The sequence below is a fragment of the Panthera pardus genome, unplaced genomic scaffold (assembly GCF_024362965.1).
Source record: "Panthera pardus isolate Hobbes unplaced genomic scaffold, ASM2436296v1 HiC_scaffold_18, whole genome shotgun sequence".
NCBI classification, from domain to species: domain Eukaryota; kingdom Metazoa; phylum Chordata; class Mammalia; order Carnivora; family Felidae; genus Panthera; species Panthera pardus.
In genome coordinates, this window is record NW_026526743.1 from 19,951,766 (window position 1) to 19,974,532 (window position 22,767).

The 22,767-nt window shown below is 57.2% G+C and overlaps 1 long non-coding RNA gene across 1 annotated transcript; it reads left to right on the forward strand.

Moving 5' to 3' along the window:
• The first annotated feature begins 16,029 nt into the window (after nucleotides 1–16,029).
• Nucleotides 16,030–21,436, forward strand: LOC109251605 (uncharacterized). Its single transcript, XR_002073600.2, has 3 exons — nucleotides 16,030–16,308; nucleotides 17,293–17,398; nucleotides 20,840–21,436. It is a non-coding gene; the product is annotated as an uncharacterized LOC109251605 (long non-coding RNA).
• Nucleotides 21,437–22,767: the final 1,331 nt, after the last annotated feature.

Consider the following 22,767-nt stretch of genomic DNA (forward strand, 5'->3'; position numbering starts at 1 on the left):
CAGCCAGCTGGTCGATAAGTCTCTCCCAAGTCTCCCCAAGACCTCAGACTGGAGCCCATCCACAGAACAAGGAGACTAGGGACAGAGGAGAGAAGAATCACAGTATCTGGGAGGAGGATGACACCATCAGTACTGAATCAGCGTGGGACAGAGGCCTCCATCACCCCACCTAGCCATGCCACTGCACCCCCAATTGACCGTGAAGGGACCCTGGGGAATGGCATTCTGCTCTCTCCCAGTAACTGGGCAGTAAGGCCTGCAGGAGGAAGAAAGAACAGGAGGATGCCGTTGGGGGTGAGCTGCAGAGGCAGGGACAGGCAAGGGTTGAGTTTTCACCCTATTCTTGTGTCCTTTGCTACATTGATCTTGGTATTGTATGACATCATGGCCCTTGGCCAAGAACAGACTGGGTCTAGAATCTCCTATCAGTATCTTTTGAGCTCTGGGTTGTCTGAAACATGGAGTTCTATCACCAAACCATAGCTGATCGTTAGGTGGTTCAATGTGTCCCATTCATTGGTTCCAAAACATTCTTACCTGTTAACACTTAAACCACTGCCTCCGTTCCAATTCTTTTCTCTACTCTCTTGGGGATAACATTAAACGTATGTTAGACCTTCTCTTCCTCTTTATCTTGTGCCATCTCTTCGATATTCTCTTTTTGTCTCTATGCACTGTATTTGTGGTCATTTCTTCTGACATTTCTCATTCCCCAATTCCCTTCTTAGCTGTGTTAACTCTGCTGTTAAATCCATTCATTGGGTTTTTGATGGTGGTTATTGTAGTTTTCATTTCTAGAGATTCATCTGGATTCTTTTTTCAGACCTGCAATGTCACTTTTTATAAATTCCCATTCTCTGAAGTTATTTTTGTAATGTTTATTTTATTTTTGAGAGGGAGAGGGTGAGCATGAACAGGGAAGGGGCAGAGAGAAGGAGACAGGATCTGAAGCAAGCTCTGCACCACCAGCAGAGAGCCCCAGTGCGGGGCTTGAACCCACAAACTGCAAGATCATGACCTGAGCTGAAATCAAGAGTCAGATGTTTAACCGACTGAGCCACCCAGGTGGACCCCCAGCAGTTATTTTTAAGCATGTCTTATTTCTTTAAACATTAGATGCACAGTTCTTTTATAGTCAATAATTTGAAGTCATAAGGGTCTATTTCAGTGTTCTGTTGATTCTTCTAATGTTTACTCTTAGTGTCTTATGTTTCTTGTGTGTCTGATCATCTTTGACTGTGTGCTGGTCATTGTTTTAGAAAAAAAATTATCTGAAAGAAAAATTTGAAATTTAGGACAAAAGCACCTTCGTGGAGAGCATTTTTACTTGCTCCTGCCAAATGTTAAAGAATACTGGTTTTTTGATTGAGGACCACCTCAATCAACCTTACGGCTTGAGTTTCCCTAACCCATCCAGATGAGAATTTAGATTGCAAGATCCTGTGAGAGCTGGTCTACTTCTGGTTCACCCTTACCCCGAGGGTGTAACCCTTTAGAGTCCCACATCAATGTGGGATGGTATCTTATTATATGCCCCACCTGTATGTGCCCTGGGGTTTGATTTCTATCTCTCTCGTTCCATGAGGCTGTCAAAATAGAACTCAGTTTCACTGGGATCAGAAAATACCTCCAGAAAAAAAGTGGCTTTTCCTCTTGCTTACCTGTGTGGATTCCTTTTCCCTTCAGTTTTGGCCTGGAAATTCCTTTTATACTGCAACACTTTTGTGCTTTGACCGTATTTTTAAAAAATTTATGCAGCATTTTTAGTTGATTTCAGTGCAAGATAGGTGCAAGTAATCTAGCCTGCCATCACTGGGAGCTGGAAGTTCTCCCTTCAGTCACTCAGCGAGTATTTGTGGAGCACCTACTATGTGCCAGGCACGGTGCTGAAGCAGACAAGGAAACCAGACAGACAAAGTAGACTCTTGGGGCACTCTCGGGCTCTCTGAGGAGACAGACAACAAACAGACAATTACTCAATTGATTAGTTAATTACAGCTGGGACGCATATTGTGAAGCAAGGATGTTCAGGGGTGATGAGAAAGAGCCTTCGCCCATTTTGTGGACTCACGGAAGTTGTCCTTAGGAATATGACTTCTAAGCTGAGCTCTGAAGGACCTGAAAGGATTTGTAAGTAGGGAAGCCAGGCAGAGGGAGCAGCATACACAGACCTCAGAAGTGGGAAGGATCATGACATTCTAGGTGTTGCTAAGTGTCCAGTGTGGCCACAGTGCATGAAGCAAGGTCGGGGATGGAGGACAAGAGGTGACGCTGGAGGTCAGCTGGGCCAGACTGTCAGGCTCTCTTGAGCAGGGTTTCCGACTTTGGTCAACATCCCAAGGGCAACAGTAGTCACAGAGAGCATTGCGGTTGGGTTTGCTCATTAGGATCACTATGCTGAAGTGTGGCAGGTGGGTTACAGTGGGCAGCGGGGCACTTGTCAGGCCAGTGAGGGGGCTTAGTGGCACAGAGGTGGATGGACTCAAGAGATGTTTACAGGGTAAGATTTTGCACCATAGAAGTGTTCCAGAATGCGTTACCCAACCATACTGATTATTTTTTGTTTGCCCCTGGATCCACACCATACCTCTTCTCTGCCCTGGGAGTCTGGCTCGTGTGGGCCACACAGAGGGCCTCCCAGGCCTCCGGCTCCCTGTTGGTTTTGGCCAATGGTAGACACCAGCAGATCAGAGGGAGGAGAAGAGAGAGGTTGGGCGTTTCTTCCCTGCTCTCTGCTTGCTTCAGCGCCCCATCTACATGCCCCCAAGGCTCCGGGCTCTGCTGGGTCGCCTACCCTCTGCCCTCCATGGGCCCAGTTCTCACGGGGTTCTGGTGGCGCTAGTTGTCACTTTGCCCTTGAGCCCCTCAGTGGTGACAGCTGCTGCTGTGGCTAGTCTCTAGGGACCCCAACATCTCTTCTCGATTCCCTCAACCCTGCTCATACCCCCGCAAACAGTTCCTTTGTTAACATCCCTTCACTGGAGCCATCAGGGGTAAGTTTGGTTTTCTGCCAGGACCCTGATCATCAAACTCAGGGCTTTTTTTTTTTTTTTTTTTTTTTTGGCTTTAAAGAATCCGGAGAAGCAAATCTGTCTGGGAACTCTGGAGGGGGGCCAGTCCCTCGTGGCAGCCAAAGGGGTGGTGTCAGAGCCCACATGAAGGCCCGGCTGCCGTCTGTGTTCCGTAAACAAACACCCGCGTGTGTGCACAGCGAGCCAGAGCCAAATGACAAACACGGCTGTGACAATTTTATAGAACCCCAGTATCAGGGAGGACAGAGGTAATTAGGAACATTATAAACAGAGCTGGTGTCTTCTGTCTGGCCACGCAATCCGGGTGTGTGTCTGCTGGGGTCCTGCCCCAGCATCCGCATTCAAACTCCGGTTCCAAACACATCTTAAAAGAAGTGTCTGAGTGACTAAGGTCAGAGAGCATCTGATTTCTGGGATGCCCCATGCTGTGGGTGGTTCTGGGAAGGACCCCGGCCCGGCTGGTCTGCCAAGCTCCATTCCCTCCCTCTCTTCTGCCTTTCGCTTCCCCACCTCTTGAGAGGAAGTTTGCTTCCCTTCACTTTCGCTTTGGAGACGGGAGCTGCAAGGGAGGAAAATGAACCCAGATCCCCTGGCGAGGTTGCCTGGGTGGGTGGGTGGTCAGGCAAAGCCCCTAAGGAGAGAGTGTCCAGTGGAGACCAAGGTGACGAGAAAGATCCAGGCACTCGAAGGGCTTCTCCAGGCAGAGAAACAGAGCAAAGTCCCAGGGGAAGGTCAGAGTGGCTGGATGAGGGGGAGGGGCAGAGACCAGCTCCTGGGGGCCTCGGAGTGGGGTAGCTTTGCTTCTCCGTTTGCTTGAGACTGTCCTGGTTTACTGCCACTGTCCCAGAATAATCATTTATAGCATTCCTTTGACTCACAAAAAAGCATCCCTAATGGCTTAATAAATGACACAGCTACTCTACTCATAGGACACAGGAAGAAATCTAGATTTCATACACTCCAACTACAGTGGGAAGGCATTGGAGGATTTCAAGCAGGGGAGTGTGAGAATACCAGACTTTTCCTTCGTTCACCAAATATTTCCGGAGCAGGGGTCTCCTCAGCTCTAGGGCACAGCGCTGAGCCACACTCGGCAAAACTTCTGCCCGCCTGGAGCTTCCATTCCAGCATTAGAAATGCTGACAAACATCTCACAAAGTTAACCAATCGATTCTCTATGGCTCAGGGTGCCCATCATACAGATGGAAAGATGAAGGCAAAAGAATGCGCTGCTGGTTCTTTCTCTTAATTTAGTCACTGGAAAATCATCAGCTCCTTCCCGTGAAGTCTGCTCCCAAATTCACCCTTGAGGGTGGTCTCCTCAGGGGGCTGCAGTCAGTGTGGGTCACCCCCAGACTCCCTTCTCACCCACAAATCCAGGCTTCCATGGTCAGTGAGCCCAGCTGTGTGTTAGGCCTCAGCCCTAGGTAACTGGCTTACCCACACTTGCAGAATCCCAGCCTGCGTGGCCTAAGTAGAAAGAAGCAAATGATACTGGCACATCTCACCAAAGCTCCCGCCTCGGTGCCCGGGACTCAGGCATAGATCCGAGTGCCATCAGCAAAACAAACCACGAGGGGATGTGGCTTCAGGCATGGCTGGATCCATCCGCCAGACACAGTCATGGAGAATTCTCTGTCACTCCAACTCCTTGTTTAGCCGTCCTTTGTGCCGGCTCAGTCTCTGAGTCTCCAGTGCCTGGAGGTTCCCAGTAACTCAAGGCCTCCAAACTGACACCCAGCAACCCAGAACAGAGCTTCTGTTTCTGAACGGTTCCGTCTAAAGTCCTGGAATTGGATTCTGTTGGACGATAGGCTAATCACCGAACCAGCCAGTGTGCCTGGGAGGGTGGAAGATGCCAACAGGCCGATCCTGAGTCCCGTTCTCACCGCCCTCCTTCCCCAGCAGGCAATTTAGAAGAGGGTCAGCTGTATGCACACCACATGGAATGAGAGTGGAGGGGAGGTTCTCCAAGGAAAATCTGGGTGTCGTGGCTGGAATTGGGGAAAACGAGACAGGCAAAACAACTCGTGTCTGATGTACTGGCCATTGGCCTGGGAAGAAATGGAATCTATACAGAGTGAACCTTCTTTCCCATTGCTTCTGGAGAAAAAGCAAGCTCACACCATCCTGGTGGAGGAAGGTGGTAGGTTTCTGGAATCAGTCAATGTGATTCAGATCCCACATTGTTCTCCCTGACTTTTGCCCTGCCCCAGGCTGCCAGCAGTCTCTCCCCACGGACAACATCTGTCTCCTGGGCCCCAGGCTGTCCATGGGATCTGTGGCTCCAGCCGGTGGAGGCAGGGCTGCGAGGGACAGGTGAGAGACTTCAGAGGGGCTCCAGGGAGAGCCTCTCCTGACTAGTCCCAACCATCACCTGCCTAGGAGAAGATAAGGGGTTGAAAGCTATAACCTGAAGCCAGGGTCCTGTCCCCAGTGGGTCCCCGGAACTCTATGGTCCTAACCTTTCTGAATCCTCCAGCCCCTGGGATGGAGATTCTGCCTCCTGATCCCTGCCTGGGACCAGAGCCGGGGTGGGAGGAGTGACTCTGGGTAGGGGGTGGGGCACGCTGGTGACAAGGAAGGACTCCTGTCCTTCTGGCCTTCGGAAAGTCCCCCAAAGGAACAGGTTGTCTCTGGTGCCCCTCATCACCTGTGCTCAAGGATGCTGCTTGACGGTGGGGAAGGAAAGCCTTTTACTGAGCACCTATGGTATGCAGGTGCTCTCTTAAGTCTCTCTTTGTATCCTATCAGTTGCTCCGAGGGTTGTCCCACACCATCCAGCCACCAAAGGAGGGGTGGGAGGCTCTCCGAGGACCTTTGGACTTAGCCAGACTCTCAGACTGTAAATGGTGAAGACAGGACCTACCGTGAGGCCACCACCCTTCACGGCCTCGCTCCTGCCTAAAAGAATGGGGGGCAGTTAAGGGAGGGAGAAGGGAGAGGCCTAGGAGGTGAGAAGCCAGGCCTTCGGAAGCAGCTACAGCATTCACCTCTTCTGGGAGGGTGACAGCCCCCAGCTCACGAGAGGAGGGAGCTGCGGAGGCCCAGGCTGGCAAGCAGGGAAGCCTGCCAGGGACCAGGACGAGGGCTTCCTTTCAGTGTGTTCATGCCACAAGATGTAAAATAATCCCCTTGGCTCAGAAAAACACAATTTTATGGCTGTCTGACTCATTTCCCACAAAGCTAGGTTCACCCCCCTCCCACCCCACGTGTACAGCTTTTGTTTTGAAAAATAAAAAATATGTTGAAAATTTCAAGATGACTTTTAGCCATAAATAGTTCCCTTCCTCACCCTAGTCCCAGGCCCCCCTCACCTAATTTCCCAAACACTGGCTCCCAGAGCCCTGGGGGAGGACCCAGTCCAAGTGGGTGTGAGGTGACTTTGGGCAACACAGCCCCCAGGGCCGGGCCAGCAGATGTCTGCTGGGCACTGAGATGGACCGAGGGGCCCTCTGGGGAGGGGGGCCTCCCTGGTATCTGCTGCAGTGCTCCTGGCCCTTCAGTTTTGGGGTCCCATGTGGACCCCAATAGCACCACCATCCACTCCAGGCCTTCTAGTCTTTCCAGGCCTGGGTCCCTTCCCACAGCTTCCAGAATGCAGGTAACTTCAGCTGGTTGCCCTCCATCCACCCTGACACTCGAGCCTAAGGGGACCTCCACCGGGTGACCTCGGACACCCAGCTGGGATGTACCCCCAGTCCTTGCTGCTACACTGCTCCTCCCCAGGTTGGTAAGAAGTGACACCTAGTCTCACTACGCCTGTGACCCTCTGATCCCCCAAATACATCAGGATTGTCAACTGCCTGCCATCTACACCGGGGCTTGGCCTCCTGGCTACTGCCTACTACCATTCCTTTAATTTCCCAGAAACCCTGGGCCAGGGATATCTGTCCCCGCTTCTCAAGCAGGACACAGAGCACCAGACGGCCACCAGACGGCACATGACACATGTCAGCTGAGGGAAGGCTGAGTGCAGACAAGTGGGCAGCCTCAAGTTTCCTGCTGACTCCCTGTCGGTCCAGGAAGAGCACCCAGATGGGAAGCCCAGGGCTCAGCTAGAGGGCCATCCCAGGAGGTCCCTGGTTTCTGGCACGAGGAGGACACATCATCCGCAGAGCCGGCCTCCCCGCCCTGCTGCACAACTACCGCAGTTTGGTGCATTCAAGGCCTTTCACGCTGCACCAAGGTGCCCCCCCCCCTCACATCAACCCTCCATCTTCCCAGAGAACAGCCTCTGGAAGCTTCCTAGGAGTCTCCAAGGGAGGGGCAACAGCCTGCAGCCAGGCAGGGGCACCAACCAACACCAGCTTCCACTGAACTGGAAACCCTGACTGGGTACCTGTCAGCCCCTGGACTCAGGCTCCTCAGATCCGGGATGAGACCCCATCCCTGGCTGTAGGGAGCCCCACTGAAGCCCAAGACAGTGGGTCCGGGGGCACCCAGAGCGCGGCCCCCTGGGAGCCACCCAGGCCATGGGTCTGCCCCCTTCTCCCCCACTGTGGCCCACAGTCCTCTCTGGGGTGCCCCCCTGGTTCCTGGTTCTCCAGGGCTCCGGACGCCCACCCAGAAGCAGGAAGTAGCTGCAGGAAGCAGCAGGAGGGCTGGGGTATCTTCCTGCCAGGGGCTCTGCTGGGAGGGCCCTGGGGTTAGCTAGGCACAGACATGGTGGGGGTGTGGATTGGGGTCCTTTAGGCTGCCATGGGCATCAGGGGAAGGGCCAGAGGTGATCTGGACTTCCTTAACCACGAGAAAATGACTCAGCTAAATTGAGGAAGATTTCCGTTTCGGCAGACTACTTTTTCCACTATGGTAAGAGCTTTTTACCCACAGGCTCCAGAGGAGCTGGGTACCCCAGAGAAGGGTTTGGGGAGTTTCAGTTTGAATAGTCAATGCTGATTCTTAATCATTATTTTGAAAAGGCAGCTCTTGGTTTTCCAGCAGGTGGTTGGGTCCTGGGGAGGGAAACCAGTTGTGTGTGTGTGCGCATGTGTGTGTGTATGCATGTGTGTGTGCATGTTTGTGCCTTGGGGATGCTGGGGCCCAGGAAGGCAGAGTTAGTCAGGAGTGTTTCCCTTTGCCTGTTGGCAGGCCTTGTCCAAAACGACCTGGATTCCGCCGTCCTCCAGGGCTGTCGGCCTGAACCGCCTATGGGCTACGTTGATCGAGGGCTAAGCGTGTGCCACTCTGGGTATTATCCACATTACCCCACAATCTGGGGAGGAGAGTCCCACTCCAGATTTTCCGCTGAGACTCAAGAGGGAAAAATACCCATCAGACACCCAGCCAGATGTGAACCCAGGCAGCCTGACCCCACCCACCCTTCCTCCAGCTCCTGGCATCTCCTGACACTGCCCAGGGCCGTCTGCTATAGCCACTGGCGGCCCTAGACCCAAGGACTTCTTTCTAGGGGACTTGCTCAAACGCCAGCCCATCAGTGGTCGCGAGCTGGGCCTTGCCCCAGGTTTTGAGATGTGCGGTCAGGGCATCTCCACCGCAGCCCTGGCTCCCACTGGGCAGCCCAGCCCGGGGACCCAGGTAGGCTGGGTGACAGAATGGATGGCCCAGTCCTGTCCCTGCAACTTTCAACCTAAGGAGGATGAAGACCGGCTGCTTTGGGCTCTTCTCACTCCTAGTCCAGACCAGGAGAGCTTCCTGGAGGCAGGCCCCAGCAAGCTCTGGCCAGGATGGCAGCAATGAGCACAGTGACTCCCAGGGTGGAAGGTGCTTTTCCCACTGTACCTGACGGAGGCCCCTGTGTCTGCTTTCACTCTGGCAAGGCCCACAGCCATGAAACGGTCCCTTGCTCCCCCTTACAGGGCCGGCTCTTCCTTGAGGCCTCACTGAAGGGATGACAGGGTGTGGGGCACATCTTCCCACTTCACGGCTGGCTGGACCTTGCTTCTCCTGGGGGTTCCTCCACATCCTGCTTCCTCCCGACTCCTGCTCCGAGCCAGACTCAGTTTCCTAACCTGGAGGTAGGGGGGAGTCCATGGCTGCCTGCGTCTCCAGGGATTTCAGGGGACAGAGCTGGGCCTGACCAGTGTGACTCTGTGGCCAGGGCAAGGGTTCCGCGTGGGGCCAGGACACATGTCCTGGCTCTGCAGCCTCCCCACGGCCCAGCCCCCATGGCCAGCCTCCAGGGGGGCAGAGGGGCTGCAGCAGCTGGGGGAGGAGCCAGGCCTGCAGCCACTGCCCCCCCACCAGAGTGCTGGCAGTTCTAGGGCAAAGGACGAGAGGGCTGTGGCCAGAGTGGGGAAGCAGGGCAGGGAGCAGCTGAAGAGGAGGGCTGGGCAGATGACCGCGGGGCTCGAGCTCTGAGCCTGGCCGCTGTCTCTTGGGGGCCCCTTCCAGGAGACAAAATGAAAGCACTGGAGAGAGGAGGGGCCGGGAGGCAGAAATGGGGAAGGGGCTGAAACAGTCCACGGCCAAGGCAGGGAAAGGAAGAGGAACAGAGAAAACGCCAGAAGAGCAGCTTGGCGAGAGCCCCGATCCAGCTGGTCCCACCTCTGGTGAAGAAGGCTTTCCCCAGGCCGGAGCCCCAGGGGCCAGGCAAGGCCTTGCAGGTGGGGGTTCCCTGCTTATTGCCCCTACTCCCCATCCACCCAGAGGGTCCCTACCTCCCCACCCCAGGGCTCACAGCCGTAGTGATCCGAGAGTGCATCATCTTTATGCTCTATGTGTTCATGTGTGTGTGTGTGTGTCCTCGGGTAAGCATGGTGTGCACGTGCGTCTGAAGCCCTCTGCCTCTGGGACTCACGACTGGCCAGTTGTAGAGACAGGCTGGTCACCAGGATGAGGTTTCTCCCTGAGGCCAGGCCCAGGAGGCCCAGGAGGCCCAGGAGGCCAGCTCTCCTTGAGGGCCCTGAGGAGCTTCAGTGGGGCTGAGCCTCTGCTCCTCCAGAGGCCCAATGGCCCCCTACCCTATGGTGGAGCAGAGGAGGCACCCCCTTCTCCTTGGCTTCCCAGAAACCACATCGTCCCAGGTAGATGGAGAGCCCGACTGACCAGAGGCCCCTGACCCACACGTGTGCAGAAACAGATCCAGGCCCCTACAGTAGCAGACCCTCAAAGGGCTCCCACGGTGGACCACAGAATGTTTCTTGCCTGTAAAAGTCCGTGTGTGTGTGTGCGTGCATGTGTGTGTGTGTGTGCACATAAGCACAAACACATCCATTCCCTTGTTGGTGACCCACAACCATTTACCCACCATCCCCTCATCCAAAATTCTCAATGGCTCCCCGGGGCCCAAGTCCTCTGCCTGTCACTACCTGGCCTGGCCCAGCCCTTCTCCGTGCTCACTCATTCTCCCCTCAAGCCCCTCACAGCAGCCAGGCTGTCTTCCCCACCGGCCCTGTTCTTCACTCACACTTTCTGTGCAAACGTGAGCAGTGTGTGTACCTGTGGCTATTGTGTGTTTGTGGCATCTTCCCTGTGTGGTCTGAGCAGGGTGTGAGAATATGTGAATGAAGAAGAAAACCCGTATAGTGCTGGTTTGAGCAGAAAAGGACTTAATAGGTCTTGTAAAGGCAAAACCCAGGGCGGTACCAGCTTCAAGCACAGCAAGAGTCCATCTGTGGAAATCCATGCTCGTGCATCAGCTCTGCCCCCCTTTCTGTCCCTTTGCCTTCCAGCAGGCTCCCAGCGACATAGCCACTGGCTCACATTCCCCCGTTTTGCCACTTTGGACAAAGGGAACAATTTTTCCCAGTATTTCCGGCAAAAGTCTCAGGGCTGACACCCATTGGCCATGCGCAGGGCACATGACCCACTTCTGGAGCCCCAGGTTATGGTGGCCCTGCCTAAACAAACCATGTGACCTGAGAAAGGGCGAGGGCTGGTTCCCCCAAGGAACACCAGGGCTTGCCCTAGAGGCAGGAAGTGGATGCTGGGCAGCCAGGAATGCAGGAGCCCACCAGATGACTGTCCACGAGTCCCTGGGGTGGGATGGGACATGCACCGTTCCTGTCCTCAGTCACTCTAAGCCCAAATGGGGTCCAGAATCCTGGAGCTGGCAAGCCCTGGGATATCTGTCCATTTTTTTCTTATACAGATGGAGAAACCGAGGCCCAGAGAGTCAGGGCACTGGCCAAGGGTCACACAGCCAGTTCGGGCAAAACTGGAGCTAGAATGTGAGCCTTTGACAGATGATCTTGACTGTCACCAGGGCTGCTCCATGCAGCTGGAACCACTTACCTGGCCTGCCCCCCCCCCCCCCCGCCCCAGAGTCTGACACATCACATATAGCCCAGACATCAGAGTCCATAAGAGTGACGTCAAGTCCCGCTCCGGCCACAGAGGTTCGGCATTGATGGGCTGTGCCGAGACCTTGGCTGAGACACTCTGTTGGCAAATTTCCATCCAAGAAGAGACGCTGGCCTTCAAGGCTGGGGGTGGGAGGTGGGTACAGACAGAAAAGGTGCTGGGGTGGGCACAGGTGGGAGGTTGACCTGGGGCAGGGTCAGAGAGGCCCACGCGTGCAGACTGCTCCAGCTCGGCAACTGAGGAGGGGGAAGGAGGCCTAGACCACAAGGTCCGAAAAGGTCAAGGGGCAGAGAGGCCATGAGGGGCCCAGCAGGCTCCAGCAGGCTGCGGACGCTTGGCCAGAAAGTCCTGTTTACTCAGAGGCCCACGAGGTCAAGGCCCAGGCCCAGGGTTAATTATTAACGGCCTCCCAACTCGTGGCTGCTCAGTGTGGTGTGGGCCAGAGACCGGCACCACCCCCACCCCCATCCCCGCTGCTGCCCAGCGCAGGGAGAGCCCTGGAACCCTCCCCTAGCCTCAGCCTCACAAGGCACTGAGTCTCTGCAGCCCCCAGGGACTCTTGTGCCCTCCTTCCCAGCTCAGGGCAGGCCTGTGCCCGGATCCTGGGGGCACCAAGGCGGGCAAAGGTGGCGGGGGGGCAGGTTCCTGTTCCCCTCCCACAGCCCGGCGTCTGGGTTATCACACACAGCTGCGGTGGGAGAGGGCAGAGGAAACCTCTTTCAGAAGGAGAGTGCGAGGGGTCAGGGGGAAGCCTGTTTTTCTGGCAGGGGAGAGATTTGGTGGCAGTGCTGTTGGGGACAGGCACCGCAGGCATGAGCTCATGGGGGCCCGGACTGCGAGTTCTCTGGGGACCCCCCATGGGGACCATTGCTTGTGCTGACCCTGCTCAGGGACAGCTGAACTCCCACCACCTCCCAGAGGAGCAGGGCAGGCGGCTCCCTGTGCCCTGGGGACAGTTTCTTCCCTCTCCAGAGAGCAGGTGCTGACAGAAGAGCTGTAGCTTATTAGCAGCCTTTGGGCTGCAAATCCCCACTTTGTCCTGAAGATTAGGCCTTCTCCCAGGGCTGGCTCACTGGCAGGCTGGCTGCCCACCTTCTCCAGTTCCCTTCCGGGTCTGGAGCCCCACCCCTAATGCTTCCCGGCCCCAGGGCAGCCTTGCCCTCAACCTGACCCAAGATGGGGGGGGAGGGAGGCTGGGGGGGGGGGGGACACTAGGAGTGTTGGGCTCCACAGCTCCTCAGGGGACCCTGTTGAAGCCCAGGTGCTGGCTCAGCAGGTCCACAGAGCCCAGGACTCTGCATTTCTCACGAGCGCCTGGTTGAGTCCTCCTGGAAGAGCCAGTGTTTCAGACGGCCTCTGCATGACGGAGCCTTCCTTGGACTTTTCACTCACTCTTAGAGTGACACCAGCAGCCTGGAAAGATTTTCATGTTATCTGCCGAGGCTTTGGGGGATGGGGCCCGTGCAGGGCAAGAGGGTCCGAATAACCTGGCCGAGGCTGGTGGGGGAACCAGGGCAGCCAGTGCCTGGGGAGGTAGGAGGGTCCTCCTTTGCTTACGCCTTTCTGTCCGCAGGGAGCGCTGGCCTCCCCTTCACAGCTGTAACGGGGGCCTCCGGACCCAGACCCCCTCAAGCTATGTGGCCCAGGTCGGGGAGCATTAACGAAAGGCTTGAAGCGTGTCCTGTGGGCTTGCTCATGGGAAAGCCTTTCTGTAGCCGCGTCTGGAAACCCGGCCTAGGTGGGCACACGGCCCGGTGGCCTTGGGCACCGCAGAGCACTGCTCGACCCAGACCCTTCAACGTCTACTCAGGACACAATTGTTCCCTTTTCAAGGCACCACTTCTACCCAACCAGGAAATCCTGAAAGAAGGCTGCCTGTCCCTCCCTGAGTCAACACTCACAGAGAAGGAGGGTGAGGGAGCTGGAAAACAGGCCCCGGAACTCTTGGAGCTCTTGGAGCGGAGGGGCCACCCCAGCCCCAGGAGAGCAGGCCACACGCACACACGCTCACAAGCACAGATGTGCACACAGGTGTGCACGCTCATCACACACCCGTTGTCACACGCGCACACACGGACGTATGCACACACGCATACTCATTGGCCCCCCACACGCACGCAGGCACACACAAGCGCCCACATCGTCACATGTACCCACATGTACACATTCACAGTCACACGTATGCACACAGACACATGCACACACAGGCCTTCCTGCTCCCAGGAACCACTGGGAGGCCCAGAACTGCCTGAGCTGTGCCCTCACGCATGCACGCAGACACGGACCCACCTACGCGCATACTTTGCTCTGCCAGGCTGTGGCCTTCACGTTGCTTGGTGCCCTCTGTTGTAGACACCGTCCACACAGCACCCCGGAGCCTACTCCTGGCACCCCCAGAAGTCTGAGACCAAGACTGGGTCCTCAAACCTCAAACCCGGTTCTGTCTTTGGGGCCAGATGCTGCCCAGGTTGTCCTGGTGCCCCTGGAAGATAGGGACTGGGAAGAGGAGAGGCAGTCGCTGACGTCCTTCAGCCTGGCCAGGACTGGGCCGGGGTTGGAGGTCCCTGTGGCCCTGCTGTGGGGGTGAGGGGTGCCCATCTCAGACTGGCCCTGCACTAGATGCGGATACCCACTTCTTGTAGGTCTGTGAGGCTAGATGGGCCCTGTGACGGGGGCGGGAGCTGGTGCATGGTGGGCCCTCAATACGGAGTGGTTGGATGGGAGAGCAAAGGCCTGGTGAGGGTGGAGGGGCTCTCCGTCCTCTGGACTGGCTTCTGGGCCCAGGGAGGCCCCCTCCACCCCGCACCCACCTCACCTCCTCGGCGCTGAGAGCTGGGCCCAGGTGAGCCAGTCTGCCTGTGGCTCCTATCTCTGAGCGGCGGGCAGGCAGCCCCGGGACGTGCCCACACACGGCTCCCCCGCGGCTGCACGCCAAGCCAACGCCAGAGTCAGGCCAAGAGCAGCAGTCTCGGGGCCTGCCCACCGCCCACGGCCTGCCCAGCCTTCTGCGCCTGCTCCAGCAGGAGACCTGGCCCTTGACTCCCCTTCAGGGACCCAGACTCCTGTCCACACACCAGCCTCCTGCTGCGTTTGGGGACAGGAGTCTTGCCCTGGTGTCCCCATCCTCAGCTCCTCATACAACAGTGGCAACATCCAGGAATCTTTGCAAACCATCAATCTGATCACATTCCCAGGCTGGCCCAGCCCTTCAAAGGCTCTCCAGGCTTTTAGATCTGCTGCCCTCCCCTCAGCAACCCGGAAGGTCCTATGTTGCCTGACTACCCCCCCCACCCCCACCCCCATCCCCCCACCACCATGCTCATTGCTCTGCCCCTTTCTTGGGGGCTGTGGCTCGAGCAGCTTGCTCCTGTTCCAGAACTTTGCACTGTGGTTCCCTCTGGATCTTTGTTTGGCTGGCCTTTTGCCTCTTTTGGGTCCAGGCCCTATTGCTACCTCCCCAGGGAGGCTCTCCTGAAGCATCCCCTGTCACTGCCCAGGTACATTGCCCTATGCTACATTACCGGTTCCTTACGCTCTTCAAAATGGCCCTGCTCTTGGCCTTGCTTGCTTGTTCATCACCCATCTTCCCTGTTAGTTCCATGAGGTGAGAACCTTGCCTGTATCATCCCCAACCTGAAGGGGCCTGACTGACAGGTTGGTGGTGGTTTTGACCAGCGTTTGTTGAGTGAGTGAATGGAGGGCAATCCTGAACTCAAATGCCTGAATCTGAGACAGGAATGGCCACGTGTCAGATGTGGGGGCAGGCCTGTTCCAGGCATGCTGGGGCCTCCTGGAGCCTCCTGGTTCACTCACACCAGACAGGCAGGCTCAGCTGAGTGGGTTAGGGCTAAAGTTAGAATTTGGACCCACACTCTTTGTTCCTGGTGGGATTAGGCTTGGCACTGACCGTCGTCAGCCTGTGCAGAGAGGACCCCTTGTATCTAGTCTCCTGGATTTACTGTGGTCCCATGCTCTGGCAGCTCCTATGTCTACACTGTTGTCCAGAACATTCTGATGCCTGGAATGTGTCCCGTCTGCCCTGACAATCTTTGCACTCCCCTAAGGTACAAGGCCCACCCTCCCAGCCTCAAAGCCCCCACAGCACACACGACCCCAAGACCACACCCTTAGCCCAGCAGTAACGAGTGCCCATTCCCAGCTTCTAGGCGCTCCCTGGGCTTCTCTTGAGGTTCTCACCACCTTGGACTACTTGAGGGTTGACGAGGGCCTGACCAGAGGTCGGAAAGGTGGGGTTGGGCAAGAGGTCAATGAGATAGGTCAGAGGACAGGGGTCAGTCAGGTCTGCAGAAGCCCAGAGATGGGAAGGAGTAACTCTGAGCCCAAGAGATAAAGCTTTAGTTAACTGGTTAGTTGGTTAGATAGCAGGTTAGTTAGCTCACTCATTTGTTTGCTCGCTCCATTTGTTGTGCACACACCATGTTTGAGCTGGGGGCCCCAGGTAGGACTGACCAGGCCCGTCTCAGACAGGCTGGGAAAAGCACCCTTGGTCCTCACCCGGGAAACGTGGATTATTAGCCAACCACGGGTCCCAGACCAAATCAGGCTTGCCACCGGGTTTTGCACAGCCTGAGATAAGGTTGACTTTGACATTTTTTAATGGTTAGAAAAAGTCAAAAGAAGAATCGTATCTCATGACACGTAAAAATGATATGAAATTCATAAATAAAGTTTTATTGGAACACAGCCACACCTGGCCACTTAGGTAGTGTCTCGCTGAACCCGCCCTGCAGTGGCAGGTGAACAGCCAGAGCAGTGACTGAAAGGCCTGAAGTATTTACCATGTGACCTTTACCGAAAAGGCTCCCTGCTCACTGCCTGGACTCTCACCCACCATCCAGCTGGCTGAGGGCAAAGTCGTCTCTGCTCCCAGCGCTCTGTTTCCCACTTTGGGAAGTGGGGTGAACAGCGCTGCCCTCAGAGGATTCCAAGGGTGACAGCCCATCACTGGGTGAGGTGGCTGTCCCTTCTCACCTGTCCTTCCTTTGCTCCAGTAAGTAGGAACTGAGCACTCATTCTGTGCCAGGCGTTGGGCTGCCCCAGGATCTGCCCTCAAAGGACACGAACCCAGGGGCATGAGACTGTTTGGGGGTGAGGGGCAGAGTACAGGGAGCCCAGAGGAGGGACAGGAAACTTGGCCTGGAGTGCATGGAAGCTTCCCTGGGAGGAGTGAAGCCCCAGCTAAGTTTTTTTTTTTTTTATTTTTTTTAATGTGTATTTATTTTTGAAGGAGAGAGAGACAGAGTGTGAGTGGGGGAGGGGCAGAGAGAGAGGGAGACACAGAATCCGAAACAGGTTCCAGGCTCGAGCTGTCAGCACAGAGCCCTAAGCGGGGCTTGAACCCACAATCCGTGAGATCATGACCTGAGCTGAAGTCAGACGCTTAACCGACTGAGACACCCAGGCACGCCCCGCCGCCCACACCCCCCCCACCCCCCACCCCCAGCGAAGTCTTAAAATTTCCATAGAAATTTGCTAGGAAGCCAGGAGCAAGAAAAAGGATTATAGGTGGAGGAAACAGCTTTAACAAAGGTGAGAATGACAGGCCTAGACCCAGTGGGGGTAGTGGGGAGCCAGGAACTCAGGGGCTTTGGGCAATCAGAGGTCACCCCTCATCACCAGCCTGGCTGTGGCTCCAGGCTGGCAAGGGTGCCTGCCAAGGGAAGGATGTCAGGATCTGGCAGGGTGAGGTGGGGCACTGAGGGCAGAGGATGGGACAAACCCAGGACCCCACTCCTGGCGCCCTGCCCACAGCCAGCGTGGGGACCACTGCAATTGGAGGAGACCGCCGGTGGGTGAGGTCTGGGGGCTCAGCTCAGCAGGGTGGGGGCTGCTGGGGCTGGGGCCACCTGGTCCTGCCCCCAGCCCAGGGGATTCCAGGGACCAGGCAGGCTGCCACAGGAGGGGAGTTGGCAACAAAGGCCTATTCTTCAGGGTTTAAAAAAGTCTGAAAACCCATCCAACTTTCTTTTGTTAGATGCTCCGGGATGTTTCCCCTTTGGAGGCGCTCGAGATACCTGGCTGATAAAGGGCAGATTGGTGGAGACTTAATTATGGCCCCAAGCCCTCCGTGTAAACAATCGGTGAGTGTTTGTTCTACCGCTGCCCCTCAGTGCTAATGGGGAGCGCAAACCAGGTGCTGAGTAGTGGGACTCGGTGACCCCGGATTCTTGGGTTCCCCTCCCTGTGGGAGGAAGGCAGCCAGGCCCAGAGTTTGGTGTGTGGCTGCCCAGCTCTGGGTCCCCACACCGCGGACTCCTGGCAACATGCTGCTCGCCTGTGAGGGACGATGATGGCCATCCGGCATTAAAGGAGGTGTCCGGCACTTCGAGAATGCTCGGGAAATGCTGGACAGCAGTGCTAGGGAGGCAGCACTGTCCTGACCTTGACCCTGGCCCCGGCCTCTGGGAGGAAGCATAAGGATCCTCAGGTTCATCCCGGACCAGCTAGATGAGCAGGGAGGTTGGTGTGAGTGTAGGTTCTCAGCAGCCTTGTTCACATTTGCCCCCATCCGCAGACCCTGGGTGTTTACAAGTACCCAGGCCTGCCTGGGGCTGCTCCTCTGCCCCCGGGGGATCAAAATAGCAGCTTGAGGACTGCCCTGTGGCCCCTCCCTGGCACATCCCTAGCACATCCCACCCATGGCTCACCTCGTGGCTGCCTCCCAAGCCCTGGGCCCTGTGCAGAACTGGGCCCCACACCACCTTAGACTCAGACTAAGGAGTCCCCAGGGTCAGGAAAGCTCACTCCCTCATCCTGTCCCCACCCCCCCCCCCCCCCCAGGGTGGGCTCTGTGACTTGGCAGGACAAAGCTCAGCTTCAATTAGGGGACAAGCTCTGCTCAGGGCACCAGTTGGGAGGAAGGAGACGGTGCCCTCTAGACGTGCACAAAGGCGAACTCACCCAGGGAGATTTGCACACTCACACACACGTGCGTATTCCACAGGACCCCCCACACACTCACCAAGGTAGTCACACACAGGGGCACTCTCAGGCCACGCTCCCACCGCAGCTCGGCTCCTGGTGGGGCCACACGTGCACGTGGGTGTGCAGGTGCACTGTGGACCAGTGTGGTGCTGCCCATGAGTGCCCAGGTCAAGTTCCGGTACGCCCGGGAGGAAGCAGGGAGAAGGGAAGGGCATGAGATCCTCTGGGTCCTCTATCTGAGGCAAGAAGGGGATACAGCAACTGTTCAAGGTCACTCCGGTGGGATCCAGCCCACCTTGGCCTTGAGCAGCACTCACACCAGAGGCTCCATCCATCCAAGGAGCTGAAGAGGCTTGGTCAGAGACCCAGTTCACACCTCCACGGCCCTGCCTCATACAGGGGTGCAGAGCCCCTCTCTCCCTCCCTCTGCAGCTGTCTCGGGCCGGGGTGACCAGCCCCCCTACTAGGCCTCCAACTGAGACCAGCAAGCCATTTTGAACCCTGATGAGAAGAGGAAGTTCCTGTGGCCCCAAAACAGAAACAGGAAGCTGGGAGGGGCTATATGGATAGGGAACGGGAAGGGGACACAGGCACCCAGCAGATGTACCCAGAACACCCCAGCCTTCCTGGGCCCGACACGCGCAGCCGTGGCTACGTATCTCTGCCTGACCCCGGCACTGTGGTCCTTGTCTGTGCATAGCCACACCCCCCCGAAGGACAGACTCGCTGAGGGTTTCTCAGATGCTGGCTAATTGTCCTCCTGGGTGTGTTCAATTGTCCCAGCTTATCTGGTTCTGTTGAGAGGGCTCCATGTATCCCCTGGAAACTTCCCATTCATCCAGGCATTTGTGTCTGCCCATGCACCTCTCCCTGGCCCCTGAGGGTTTTCACATAGGAAGGACTCCCTACGGGGCTGGCCTGACCCTTCTCCACCCACCATGTCCGCGTGACCACCCAACCACTCCCCTGATGGAGCACGCGACGGCCTGTCTCCCTGGCCGCAAGTCTGGTGACTCCTAGCCCTGGCTCTGTTTTCCCAGCTTCCCTATCGCCAGCCCCACCCTGACTTGGTCACTACACACAGGACGGTCCCAGCCCCCTCGACAGAGCCAGGATGTCGGGGCTCTGTCGCCTACACACCACTGCCTCCCACTGTGTCCTGGAACAGAAATGTCCCCACCTGGTGCCTTAGTCTCCCCCTCTGCTGTGTGGCATGGGAAATGGAGTGTCTGAGAAACATGCAGGGGCCCCGGCCACTGTGCCCCTGAACAGGGGGATGGTGAGTACAGAATCTCACCCCAACCACCAGCAGTGGGGAGCGTCCTGCCCACACAGGGCCCAGGCTGGGGCGGGGGGTGTGGAAGGCAAGAAAGCCGTGCTCACTCAGGGAGGGCCTGGCATGTTGTTCCTCCCGGGTCCAGAGGCTCCTGCAGGGAGACTCTGGGGTGAGTGGGCGGGGGCTGGAGCCAAGGGGCCAGAGAGGCAGATGTCACAAATTTCAGTTCTGCCCCAGCTGGCCTGAGGGAGCTCGGGACTTCCCAGAGTGGGGAAGGACAATCCGGGGGCCAGGCCGCTTGGAGGCAGGGCCGGGCCTTGAGGACCCCTTCCCTGGCCCAGCTGGGTGCTCTATGCAGGGGAGGCATCGGAACCCGTGGCGGGTGGGCCTCTCTCCCCGCACCCCTGTGGTAGGTCCCTCCACTACCACCGCTCGTCAGCTCCAGCCCAAGAGCATGGCAACAGAAGAATTTCTTGGCCTTTCTGTCCCCGCAAATGAAGGCTTTAAGGGTACAGCTGCCCCCGGGGCACCTGAGAAATATTTCCAGGATGAAAGTGGGGGGTGCCCAGTGGATACCTCATCCGATGCCAAAGCACAAGGCAGAAACCACAAGAACCCCCCAAAATGGCTCCATCTTCTAGCTCCTTGAGCTCAACCTCCAAAGAAGGAAAGCGGGGAGTGGGTGGGCAGGCGGGCAAAGCCCCTTGCCTCTGCCCCGGCCCTCCCCTCTGGACCCAGCCAGGCGGGCGGTCAGCACCGGAGCCAGCGGGGAAATGGGCCCCCGGGCGGGGAGAGCATCTGACTGGACCATGTTCTTGGGAGATCAGTTGTGAAACTTGCTTCAAACCCCCAAACCACAAAAACGGCCGATTTTCCCAGCCCTGTTCTCACGTTTCTCAGATCAGCCGAGGACTCTTCAGTATTTCCATCCAAGAGACGCCAGGCCAGCCACCAGCCCCCCGAGGGGGACAAGAAAATGGTGCAAGGAGACTTGGGTGCCGTGGAAACCCCTCCCACGTTCACCCAAAACACGCCGTGCTCACCAATGCGTCTGTAAATGTGGGGTCTGGGAGAAGGGCAAGGCGTGGGCCTGATAAAGAAAACTGGAAATCAGGATAGAGGGACCCAGAAGCTGCTAGGGCTGCCTTGGAAGGAACATTTGAGAGCACCCTTTGCAGGGGAAGACGGTATGTGGCTGGCAGGGCGTGAGAGCCAGTAACTGGGGAAATGCCTTTCAGTTTTAAAAAAGGTCAAAGAGGGGTCCCCTCGTGCTTCCCCGACTCAGTGGACAGAGCACCTGTCTCTGGTTCGCCTCTTTCAGGGCCTGGTGACAACAGAAATGCAAGCTCTCGTCAAGCGAGGACTGATAAGGGGACCCTCAGAGATGAGCAGAACCCGGAGGAGGGACTCACCACTTTTCTCAGCTGGGTGGTGATGATGGCCAAAGCCATCTGTGAACAAGAGAAGCTGCTCGTAGGTGCTTTGGATGACAAGCTGCCTCGAAGGTTCAAAGCCCCGTTCCTGCTGTAGGAAATGCAGACCCCTTGGTCTGGCTTCTCCCGGCCAGAAGCCCATCCACCTCCGTCCCCAGCTGGAGACAGGTGAGGTCCCTCGGTGCGCCCCCTCTGGGCCGGGCCGCCTTCTGTCCTCACCAGCCACTCTGTCTGCGGGCCTGCCCCCTCCATAGCCCGCTGTCCCTCTCCCAGGCCCGGTTCCTCACCCTCACCTGCCACCGTAGCTGCCTGTTTCCAGCTGGAACCTCCCTGAGGCTGGGAGAGACACCCTGACTCACACTAACTTCAGCACTGAATCCAAAAGCAAAACGTTGTGGGAAGAACACCGAGCTTCAACTTCGTGTGCGCTCATCCAATCCGTTCCCTGCGCTGTAACTTTTCTTTAAAATGCCATCCGAGAGGTGCTTAATGCTGTGCCGCTGTATTAACCACAGTGCTAGCTAATGCTGGCCGGGACACCATGCACTGGCCCTGAAAGCCACTTGTCATGAGTAGTTACACTGCTAGACTTCTGCCAAGGCCCAGAGAATCCTGCCCCCAGGGAGCCTGGGACCCCGGGAAGAGTTCCCTGAAGCCAAGGCCAGGGGCAACAGAGTCCAGGAGGTCTGCACTGACAGGGGGTCCTACCCGAGGGGCAGGGGCAGGGGCACACAGGAGCCGTGTCACAGGGATGCCCACCAGCTGGTGAGACGCGCTGAGCCCCTGGAGGAGAGCAGGCGTGTGTGTGTGCGTCTTTCCGTCTGAGTCTGCCTGAGTGTCTGTGTGGGAGTCTCTGTGCATCGTGTGTGGACGGGCTTGTATGTTTCTGTCTGTAGGCCTGGACGTCCGTGTCTCTGGGTGGGTGTGTTTACACATCCGTCCACACTACCGCCTGGTGGGACCAGGTCCAAGCCAGATACTGGACAGGTGACAGAGGACTTGGTCTCTGCCTCGTTGTCCACAGTCAGGAGGGAGGCGGACAGGAAACAAGGAATCCCAGCTGGAGGAGCTGGTCTCAGTGAGGACAGGGAGACCCATGCCATGAGGGCAGAGCGTGAGGGGCCGGGGCCCCGGAGATGAGGGACCTGATGGAGACCTGCGATGCTCTGAGGAAGCCACATGAAAGCTGAGTGGGCTTGGCTGTGGGCGCGTCAGCTGGTGGAAGGGGGCAGAAAGTTTTCCAGGCAGAGGGAACAGCATGCACAAAAGCCAGGGCACTGAGGAGCGGTAAGGGGACTGCGGTGGCAGCACAGTGGCAGCTGAAGCGCGGAGGGGTGGGGGCAGGGGGAGGACAGAGTGGGGGCAAGAGCTAGACACACACGTCTGGAGGCCACAGTGACAACGACCGACAGATCCTGAGAACCACCAGAGGGCTGGCTTAGGAAACTGGCCGGTCCCGTGGCTGTTTAATAATAGGGCCATTCCACCTGCTAGGAGGAGAGTGGGCTGGGGCGCAAGAGACAAGGCCTGAGCAGCCACCCAGTGAGCAGTGACAGCGGCCGGGGCCCAGGGATGGGCTTGCAGAGGCGACGGGAGGGTGAGGTGTAAGGCTCGGTGACGGGTGAGGCATACGAAGGTCCAAGAGGCTCCCCTGTGCGTGCCTGCCTGTGAGTGTGTGTGCACACGTGCACAGGTGTGAGTGTGCACACGCCCGCAGCGGGCTAGAGCCCCAGCCCTTTCCCTCTCCCCTCTCCAACCTCATGTCCCCGCAGCCTTGCAGCGGACATGACAGTGACGGTAAGAAGGGCTCGGTGTT